Source organism: Taurulus bubalis (genome assembly GCF_910589615.1).
Source record: "Taurulus bubalis genome assembly, chromosome: 1".
Classification (NCBI taxonomy): Eukaryota; Metazoa; Chordata; class Actinopteri; order Perciformes; family Cottidae; genus Taurulus; species Taurulus bubalis.
In genome coordinates, this window is record NC_136589.1 from 21,558,843 (window position 1) to 21,569,271 (window position 10,429).

The following is a 10,429-nucleotide window of genomic DNA, read 5'->3' on the forward strand; positions in this document are numbered from 1 at the left end:
AAAATAGGAATTTCCTTCAAAAAGCTCCATTTAAATTTGAATTTGTTCTTTGAACCTTTAACTTCATGTTTAATTGTTTGCTAAAGAATGTAAACTGTGCAAACAGCATTAATTTGAACGCCCTTTTAAAAGTAAATTACAATGTTCTTTCAGGAGACCTAAACTGTAAGGAAACTAATATGACATTATGGACCCATAAAATAATGCATCACTGTTCCTGATCCACATCTCTAGTTGTCTTTATCACAGTATTTCTAACTTTGAATTTCTGCCAAAAAGCGTGTCTGATAAATCTTCCTCCTCCTCCTTCACCTCCTCCTCCATCATCATCTAATCCCAGAATGAGTATTTTTATATGAACACCTTGTCCGTCATATGAGGAAAAAGGAAACCCAGAAAGTGAACCAGACCAATGAGTGGATGAGATGTGGGGCTAATCCTCAGAGCTTCATAGTAATCCCTCTAATCTTTGCTACAGGGGATTATCCATCTGGGTGATAAAACAAATTAAAGGGATTTGCTGAGCAGTAACTCAGTCGATGCATCGTGACCTTTGCTCGATGGTCACTTGAAGGTCGCTGCATTTAGATGATTCTTAAATTTGAAAATGATTTATTTCTAATTCATAAAAAAAAGTTTGCAAACATGTTTAACTTTATTCACTTCTGTGCGATACACACCTGAACGTCTCAATGTTTTTGCTCATATCTGTTAATTTTCTCTGCAATATATATATATATATATATATATATATATATATATATATATATATATATATATATTAATATTCAGTCTAGCATTTCATATTCCACATGTTGGTGCTTTGTGCTGACGAGGCTGGAGCCTCTTTAGGTGAAATAGATTGACTTTGAACTTGGCAAATAACAAAATGAAATAAAAGGGGGATTGTATTCCACAGATAAGCATGAAGCAGTGAAGTGATTCCATCACACTTTTAAAAACAGAAAGTGTGGAGTATAATTCACAGAAGAATTCTGTTAAATATACAGAATGCCATAACAAGTCATTAAAAAGCCAAAGTCTACAAGTCATGGACAGACGTTTCCATGGACCAAGTATCATTCTATTTTCTTCAATTATTATTGATTCTACTGATAATTCTATTCAAATTATTTATGTTCTTTGGATTGTGTTCAAGCGCTACATATAGCAATGGAGCAAGCAGTGTGTAAAGCTCATGCAGTAATAATAATAATGTGTTTCCTCGGAGGAGGACAAAAACATCTCCAAACTAATGGTGAAGTTCAGGATCAGCTCACCATGATATTTATATAAATGATATTTATCAACCTGAGGGGAATGGATGACAATAGGAAGGTCCAGTCTGTTCAACCGATCTGAACCCCCAAAAGAGAAGGAGCTTCCTGCAGGTTGAGGGTTCATTCTTCTTGCTGCAATATGCAGACAAACCTTCACGTTCACAGGTTGTGAGGGTTCACTTTCTCCAGAGATCTTGTGTGTTTGATTCATTATGAATAAGAAGTTCAGGTACGGACTGCTCACCCTGAAGGTTGTGGGTTCAATGGCATGTTATGACATTTTTTCTTTTCTTTTGTTCTGCAATTATTACAACTGAAATCACTACTCTCATTATATGTATGATTTATGTTCTGTGGATTGTATATATGACATTTTCATGAAATGTACTTATTACACATATCTTTAAGAAATGTATTTCTGGCATACAGTGACATTGTTGTGACATGCTATGAAATGTATTTATTAAATTAATAGTAATATAGTAATAAGTAATATATTTACTAGATTATGATAATTGTTATAAAAAACTATGACATTTGTTTATTACTTTTTATTTTATCATACAGTTTTCTTTTTTAGTGGCATTATTTACTGTGATACAATGCATTTCTTATATCGTTTCTTTATGTCACTTTGACAGTAAGAAATGTATTTCCGGCTATTTTATGTTTTTCTATACTAAGACATTTTGTATGACAATACTACTACTTTTTAATGACATACAATGATATGACATTATTTATCACTTTTTCCATGAAATACCTGAAGGCATTATTTTTTATTTATTTTGGCACATGACATTATTATATTATTATTTTTCATGACATTCTATACTATGACATATTATATGGCATATCATGCAATTGTCATGACACTATAGTATGACATATAGCATTCTACACTACGACACATTTATGGCATACTATGCAATTTCTATGAGATTCTTTATGTCATACTATACAATGATATTTAGATTTCATGAATTCATGGCATATTATGGCATTTCTATGAAATAAATGTATGGCTTCCAATATACTTTTAAAGTATACAATTAATATATATATATATATATATATATATATATATATATATATATATATATATATATATATATATATATATATATATATATATATATATATATATATATGAGGTGTCTTGTCATTCGATACTATTACATTTTTTATTACACCTTTATGGCATTACTTTTATGGCATGTGAGACAATTTAATAAAAACATTTATGTAAATACTAAACTGTGACATTTGAATGACTTTTATTGCATTATATTGTGATATTTCTATGGCATGTGATATAACCTGTCTTTACTTTTTATGTCATAATATTACTTTGATGTACATTTACATATATTATGTTTTTTTATTGATATATAATGTTATTCTTTGTTATAGCATACTATATTGTTTTTATGTAACAGTCAATAGTGTGCTAATAGATTGCAACAGGTATGATGGAGAAAGAAGGGAAATAATTAATGCTCCAGCAGCAACTTCAGTTAATAATAAAATCATAAGCCATGTTCCTTCTCACAATGATCTCTAGTTGACGCTCTGCATCATTCAGCTGAATCTAACCTGCTGACCGCTTTAATGTCTCTGAAAGGGGAAAATATCAATCACATTAAGTGTTTAGTTTAAACATGTAAGAGGAGATTTATTTTGAATTATTGAACTCCATATGGTTTATATTTTTATTTTTGATATATCGCCAAAAGCTTAAAAACTATAAAGAACTGTTTATTTTTGCCAACTAGTTTACATCATTTCCATTTAAAAGATGTTTAACTCTGTGTCATGTGACTGAAATGTTAACGTATTAGTGTGAATATACTGCGCTCAGAGCTGTGAAGTATAAACACGGTGCCAAGGATGACGTTCAAGACGCTTGAAAGGTATTTCCCAAACTTATGTTACGCTGTTAACGTTAACTTCCTTATTTTAAGCTCAACCACAATGTGCTGCCTAAACCCAATGAAGTTGTTTTTGTTGCCTCAACCTAACGAGCCGAGTGACGTGGAATGTTAATGTTGCGCTAATCATTATCCTTCCTGTGAGACGCCATGTGTGCCGCCATGTTTACACCCAGTGCCAACATCCCGATGAGGAAGCGTCCAGAGATCCCGAACCAGACGATAGAATAGAAGGAAGTCTTTATTTTATTATTCTATCATTCAACATAATCTGGTCAGTCTGGTGATAGTTTTGTTCTTCTACTTCGAGAATTTCACGCTATGATCGGCTTCATTGCGAAAAGAAAACCGATGTTGACTGTTGGAGATTGGACATGAACCCAGACTCCAGGACACCCCTTCACCCCCGGAGCTGTCCACCATTGTGTCATTACTTCCTGCTTGTGACCTCAACAGAAACACAGGTGGCCTCGAGCTGGTTCACCAAATTGTCTTTCTTGCAGAGCACAGCCTCATGCAGGTTGCTGTGTCTTCTGCAGCCGAATGTGATCAAGGGGGCCCTGTGTACTGATAACTGCTGGACTTTGACTGGAACAACAGCAAACAGAAACACGCTCTTGCTCTCGCTCGTGTCCCGATGCTGCACTCTCAGACAGACACACGTTCGTCCGAGCGGTGACGAAAGCAGGTCACAGGGTGTCAGTGCGAGAGCCGCTGCCTGAGCACCAGGGAGGCCTGGGAATCCCGCCACATGCAGGCGGGGGATGCGGACAGAGGGCAGGAGGAGGGAGCTCTGTGGAGGATAATGAGTGTGTGCTGCTCGCTCACGACCTCCACAGGAGAGCTCCAGGTCAACTCTAATGATGGCAGCTGAGCAGACCTCCAGCACAGTGGGTGTTGGTTTATGCTCAGCCCAAAATCCTACGCTCAGACCACACAACCGACCAAAAGTTACTCCTCACAATTCTTGGTGCATTTTTCTACGTAAGTCCAGCAACACTTGTCGATTTTTCCCTCGTTACATGCGTACGTCTTTTCAAAATAAACCTCCTGGTTCACAGGGAGCTCAGTTAGGTTGAGGCAACACAAACACCGGGTTAGGGTTAGGAATAGATCGGTGTTTGGGTTCAAATAACCACGGAAGTGTTGTTACACAAAACCATCAACATTGACTTTTGGTTCCACTTGGAGAACAAAGTGTGGTGTCTTGGCTGAAAGATGGCTGCTTGTTGGAACATCTTCCACCTCAACTCTCGACAACCTGGTGTGTGATGACTCTTGGTTGTAGGAGGCTAAAGATTAAATCCACAAAAGAATGAATCCTTCAAAGTCGACAGAAGTCAAGAGGAGCAAGAAGGAGGGACCGTCCTCTGGGACAGACAAACTGTTTCTAATTCAACAGCTTAATCTGGAGTCAAATTAAGGGACTTAAAATATGCCCTATAATAACAATACAAGCAACCAGTGGATGAGGGTGAGGGTCAAGTAAACTACACCAAACCTGCTGAAAACCTTTAAAAAAGCTTATTGATTATATAGAAAACTAACAAGAAAATCATTTGTCTCAGAGCAGAACAAGCATGTATATTTGTCCTCATTGACAAGGTATGTTCGGTGAATGAACTCCATGACAACTCTTGACAACAGGTTTCTAGACATTAAGCAGCTCTCCTGGCCCAGCTGAAGGTCTGCTGCCTTGCTCAAAGACACCTTGATAGTAGCTGTTGGAGGATGGAGGGTGTGGGGGAATTACATACATACCTATTCTGCCTCTTTAACCTCTAAACAAAAATGTCAAGCATAAACACCGCTGGAGTCTGTATCTAAGGGGGGGGGGGGGGGGGGGAGGGGGTTGACTCGTCCGCTGCGGCCTCTAATTGGTTTGGCCGTTAATCTGGGGGCTCCAGACTAAGAGCCGGGCTAATATGTGAGGAGACCGGGGAGAGAGTCCCGCTCTGCCCTGGGGGGTGGATTGGAGGAGATTAACAGAGACCTCTGTTGCCAAAGTGACAACTGAGTCCTGACTTGGGTCTGTGGTCCTTAAGTGGGTCCCAGGGTCCTTCCAGGTACAGGTACATAATAGTGCAAAAAAATTGTCCGTATAAGACTGCGTGTCTGCTGTCCACACACGACAGTCTGTATGAACGCGCCGTGTATTGATTTGGTCGGTCTGACAGAAACTCCTGGGCCACATTCCCCCCCAGTCCGCCCCTGATTTGGACTACATGGCACTGAAGGCCTAGAAACGCACGGCCCACCGCTGGTGTGTGCGTGTGTGTGTGTGTGAGAGAGAGAGACAGAGAGAGTTGTATCTTAATTGTCTGCAATAAAGCAAGTTCAAATTGCATCTCATGAATACAAATATAACAAAGATAATAATAGATAATAACAATGTATTAATCACCTGTCCTGCAGATGAAACATGGCCGAGGAGTATAAATACCTGATAACCTACGGGTATCAAGGCGAGAGGCCATACTCGTTAGAGGGGCTTGCTTCTTTTTGGCGCATGCGCGGATCCCTCTGCAGAACAAGCCGTATAATCCTCCTGAAACCCTGCAGCAGACGTGGGTCATGTCATCCTTGATGCATTACCGCCACCATGTGGTCAGAGAGGAGAACGCCTGCAGGTTCAGGATCAAGTCTCTACTAGAGATTCTACCGTGCATGTGATCTTGACTGACATAATGCAGCAACATCACTGCTAGTGATTAGTTAGATGTTTGCATCAGCAGAACAGGATGAAACAAAAGTAATGTTTGTCTTTTTATTTTTTACTCAAAACGTCCTCTTTTTACTCAAAAAGCCCTTAAGCATTTTTCGGGGCACAGAATCACTTAATTTGTTCACCTATGCTTTTATTCTGAAATGTTTAAAGGACAGTGTTATAGAAGACACACACGATGCAGGAACTTGATCGACTCCCAAAATTGATAGCACTTTATCAATTATGAGAATTTTGAGATTGTTATTGTTATTATTTACAAATGAGAACACGCTTCTAAACCTTTGTCTGCCTGAGATAAATATGAAAGACATTCATTATGAAACAAAACATTCTGGCAATTTTGAGAGGAAAAACTATTATCATTTATACAAGAGCAAAGTTACTGCAACATTTTATCCCATGACAATCTACCTAGGAGATTATAACATATGATGATGTCATAATGACAAATGTACGTTGTATTTTCACATTAGAGGACAATGCATTGATATTAAAAGTGTGTTTTCTTTAAAATTCGGATTTTTGTCATAATTACTAGTCAATCCATTTTACTGAACAAAAACATGATGCAGAAGTTGTGTGCAAGATCTTTTGACTTTGATAAAGCAGGCTGAGCTGCCTTGATGTTTCAAATGGGAATAGAGATCAGTCATGGAAGAAGAGTTGATATTTAATTTTATTATGGTTCATCAATAGTTATGGACGTATAATCATCTCTTTACAATACAACATAAGATCAGAAGAGCATGACAGACCACTTCAACAGAATGTCATAGTTAAATTTAAAAAAAAAGAATAAATAAGAGCATAAATAAATCAAATACATGTTCTCAACTTAGATATAGATTTATAAATACTAATATTGTGTCTGCATGCGTCATGAAACACCTTCAAACGTTTTCTGTACAAACATGAGCGGAGAGTTAATGTACAGAAAGACTCGATGAGGCTACTAGACCGTACTGAGGAAAGGCCCGACATAGAAAACAAGGGACTCAGGAAGCACTTTAAAGAGACCTCACACACACACACACACACAGTGCATCTTCCATAATGGTTTTATATACAAATGGACTGCATACAAACGTTATAACACATAGACTCTCTTTCTCACACACACACACACACACACACACACACACACACACACACACACACACACACACACACACACACACACACACACACACACACACACACACACACACACACACACACACACACACACACACACACACACAGTTTGAGTAACATACCAACATGTCTGGGAGACCCTGATTCTCTTCCTGAGGAAAAGCAGCAGCATTACATCCAAGGTTGTCCTCTATGAAAGTCCAAGACTGCCAATTAAAAAAAAAAAAAGTACACGTTGCATGTATAAATGTATCATTTAAAATATAAATGCTTAATTCTGTCGACAGATAATTGTCAAGCGTAAAACTGGCATCCAATCAAGTTGTGGTTGCTGATTATATCAATATGATTTTCTCCCATACAGACTTTATTAAAGAAATGGAGTTGCAAGATTGTTTCATTACATTAAAAAGTAAAATGTCATGACATATCAAACTCCTGATGCAGGAAAAAGCAAATGTCTCTGGTGATGTTTATGTGTTCATAAATGGAATTACCCAAAACATTTTGAATAAAGAGAAATGTAACGTTGATTCTCACTTTTTAATCTAATAATATTCTGCTGATTGGTCCCACATTTATTTTTATTTGTCTTCTATTTTCCTTTAATTATGTTTTTTATGTTATTTTTGTATGTCTTTTATTTACTTATTACTTACTCTATTTCTCTTTCTTTTGTAATTTAGTTTAGTGCAAATAAAGCTTAACTAAATCAAACTAAAGTCCAGTTTGAAAACGCTCAGTCCATTTCACTCCATACAGTTGCATTAACGTTTTTTTGTTGTCAATAATTATGCGTTTTCAAACATAACATTTATATGGTTTAATTGCAGTTCTAATTGTGTTACTGATAACACGCAAACAAAGCAAAATTAAATTTGATAACAATCCTGTTTCAATATTGGCATCCCTGATCTTTCATAGGTTTCATCCTCTTTGTTTTCATGTTTCACATTTCTCAGTTTTGACACACAGCATCACATTTGGACTTTGTGTCTGAAGGTCATCAAGGCTTTTATCTGAGAAGCTTCTATTAAACACTAAAGATTCCCAACGTACATCTCTTCCTGTTTCCCTCGGCTCGTGTGATGTTGTTCCTGCTCTACTGTTCCTCCCAAACACACAGACAGCAAGCTTGCTACTGGAACACAAAACAAATGAATCAGTAAATGCTCAAAGAAAAAGAAAAACAACTCTTTCAGCATTTTATGGCCCTTTCCTCTTGATAAGAAGGGTATTTCACATTGAATATGGCTCACTGTCATTGTCATCATCATTTAAACACAGAGGTAATTAGATCCTGTACAAAATTACACCCTCCCCCCCCTCTCCCCCCCCCACCACACACACACACACAACTGATCTTTACAAAAGAAGAAAATAAATACTGAATACTTTCATCAACATCACGTCATCATCAGCGTAGAATAGAATCCTACTTCTGATTTCCAGTGTTGCTCTGGAGAGATGAATGCCAGTTATATAAGAGGTTGTCACAATAAATGTTGGCATAAGTAGTAGTATAAATGGATTATCACAGATTACATGAAGTGGCCCAAAAAACATCTTGATTTTCTTTGTTACTGTTGAAACCACGTGTGTTTCAGCTGTGGAGTATGAAATATGGATCTGGAATGTCTTCTTATGGCACTTTAGAACTCTGGTCAAGAAGCGTCTAAGTATCTGTGGCTAAATTCAATCTGTTGTTGGTGTGTCAACTGGAAGTTGTCTCTGATAAGTGAATCATACATTTATATGCTTTTTAATAGCTTCTTCTTTTTTTGAGGGGCTTTTTTTCCATTAAGTTGGGGGACTCTCAGGAGACGGATTGAAAACAAGTGGTCAAAATAGAAGCAGCAGAGGCTGAGGTATCCAAACCTTTAGTCAAGCTCCAAAATGCTGGAACCTACATTTCCAATAATGCAACTTGAAAGGGCCTCTTTGTTATACCTTTCTGCCTTATAAACCCCCTCAACTTTCTAACTCCACACCTCCAGGTTGTAACACTTTATTTTCCAAATTTAAACTCTCCAAGCCCAAACTGAGATAATGACATCACTGTGACATCATCGGGGTTATTTCCTGAGACCTGAAAAAGATGAAGTCACAAAAAACACTGTAACTGTTTTCACTGGTGGATTCGGGCTCAAAAAGAAGAGTAAACAAACGTGCAAAGCTTTGGTGCCCCTTAAAGTGACTAACAGAAATGACGATGAGGCTGGATGTTTTTTAAAGTTGCAGTATCAAGAATATACATTACTTATATTTTGTTAGATTTATAGTAATAAAACAGCTGTTTGAGCTAGCTATGCTAGCCATGGCGATATAAAAATAACACATCTTGGTCGTTTATTAGCCAAAATAAACACACAGAGGTAAAAGTTACAGTCTATGGAGGAATACATTTAAACTTAAAAAAAACTTCTTTAAACAAGACATTAAATTAATGAATAACAAAACAATTTAAACCCTATAGAGCCGTAGTATCTTTGGGTTGATCGTGAGGATAGTGAGAGGTAAATACAATCTAAATACAGTGGAATTCATCAGGAGGGCCAAAGAGCATTATGATGAACAGTTACAAGCCGACCAACTGTTTGAATGATTTTTTTTAATTAAAATATTAGTGTTTTCGAATGAAAACCTTTCATATTCACTACTCTTGTCAGTCTAACAAACCTCTTCAAAGGTCTAAAAACTATAAACAAAACAAGAATATTTCACATCCAGCCATATTGTCATTTCTGTTCCGGTCATTCTAAAATGTGAGAGTTTCGGTGGAGTTACTTTTACAGCTGTGGACTGCCTAAACAACATCTATCTAATGAAGAAAACAATGCATTTGAAGATTTTAAATTAATAAAGTTAAATTCAATGTTTTAATCACACAACTAAAGCTACTTCAGAGACGCCATGAGAATAATATTACACTGCACTTAGACTGAGCCTCATTCTGTCTAATTAATTATAGGGTCCTGTGTTACATAGTAAATCTTTGAGCACTTCCATAAACTATCCCCACTAAATATTGCTTGTAAATGTACCCTGTAAAATACAAATCACCTTCAAAATCCAAAAAGGAGAACGGAGTTGAAGATCACACCATGGAGGGAGAAAATAAGTGACCTCTGCACAGTTGGTGATCGTACACAGACCCAAACCACTCCATTTACCAACATTATTAGGCATGGTTTTGCCTCTAACATAGTGCCGTGATAGTTTCAGCACTTCATAATTCACTTGATGGCTTTCCATGTTACAGAGTTAAAAGAAAATTACGTTATTTACAACTTAGTTTTTGTAGTTTTGGTCATCAAAAGCTGAATTGCTAAAACACGGAGAGGGCAACCTCACCG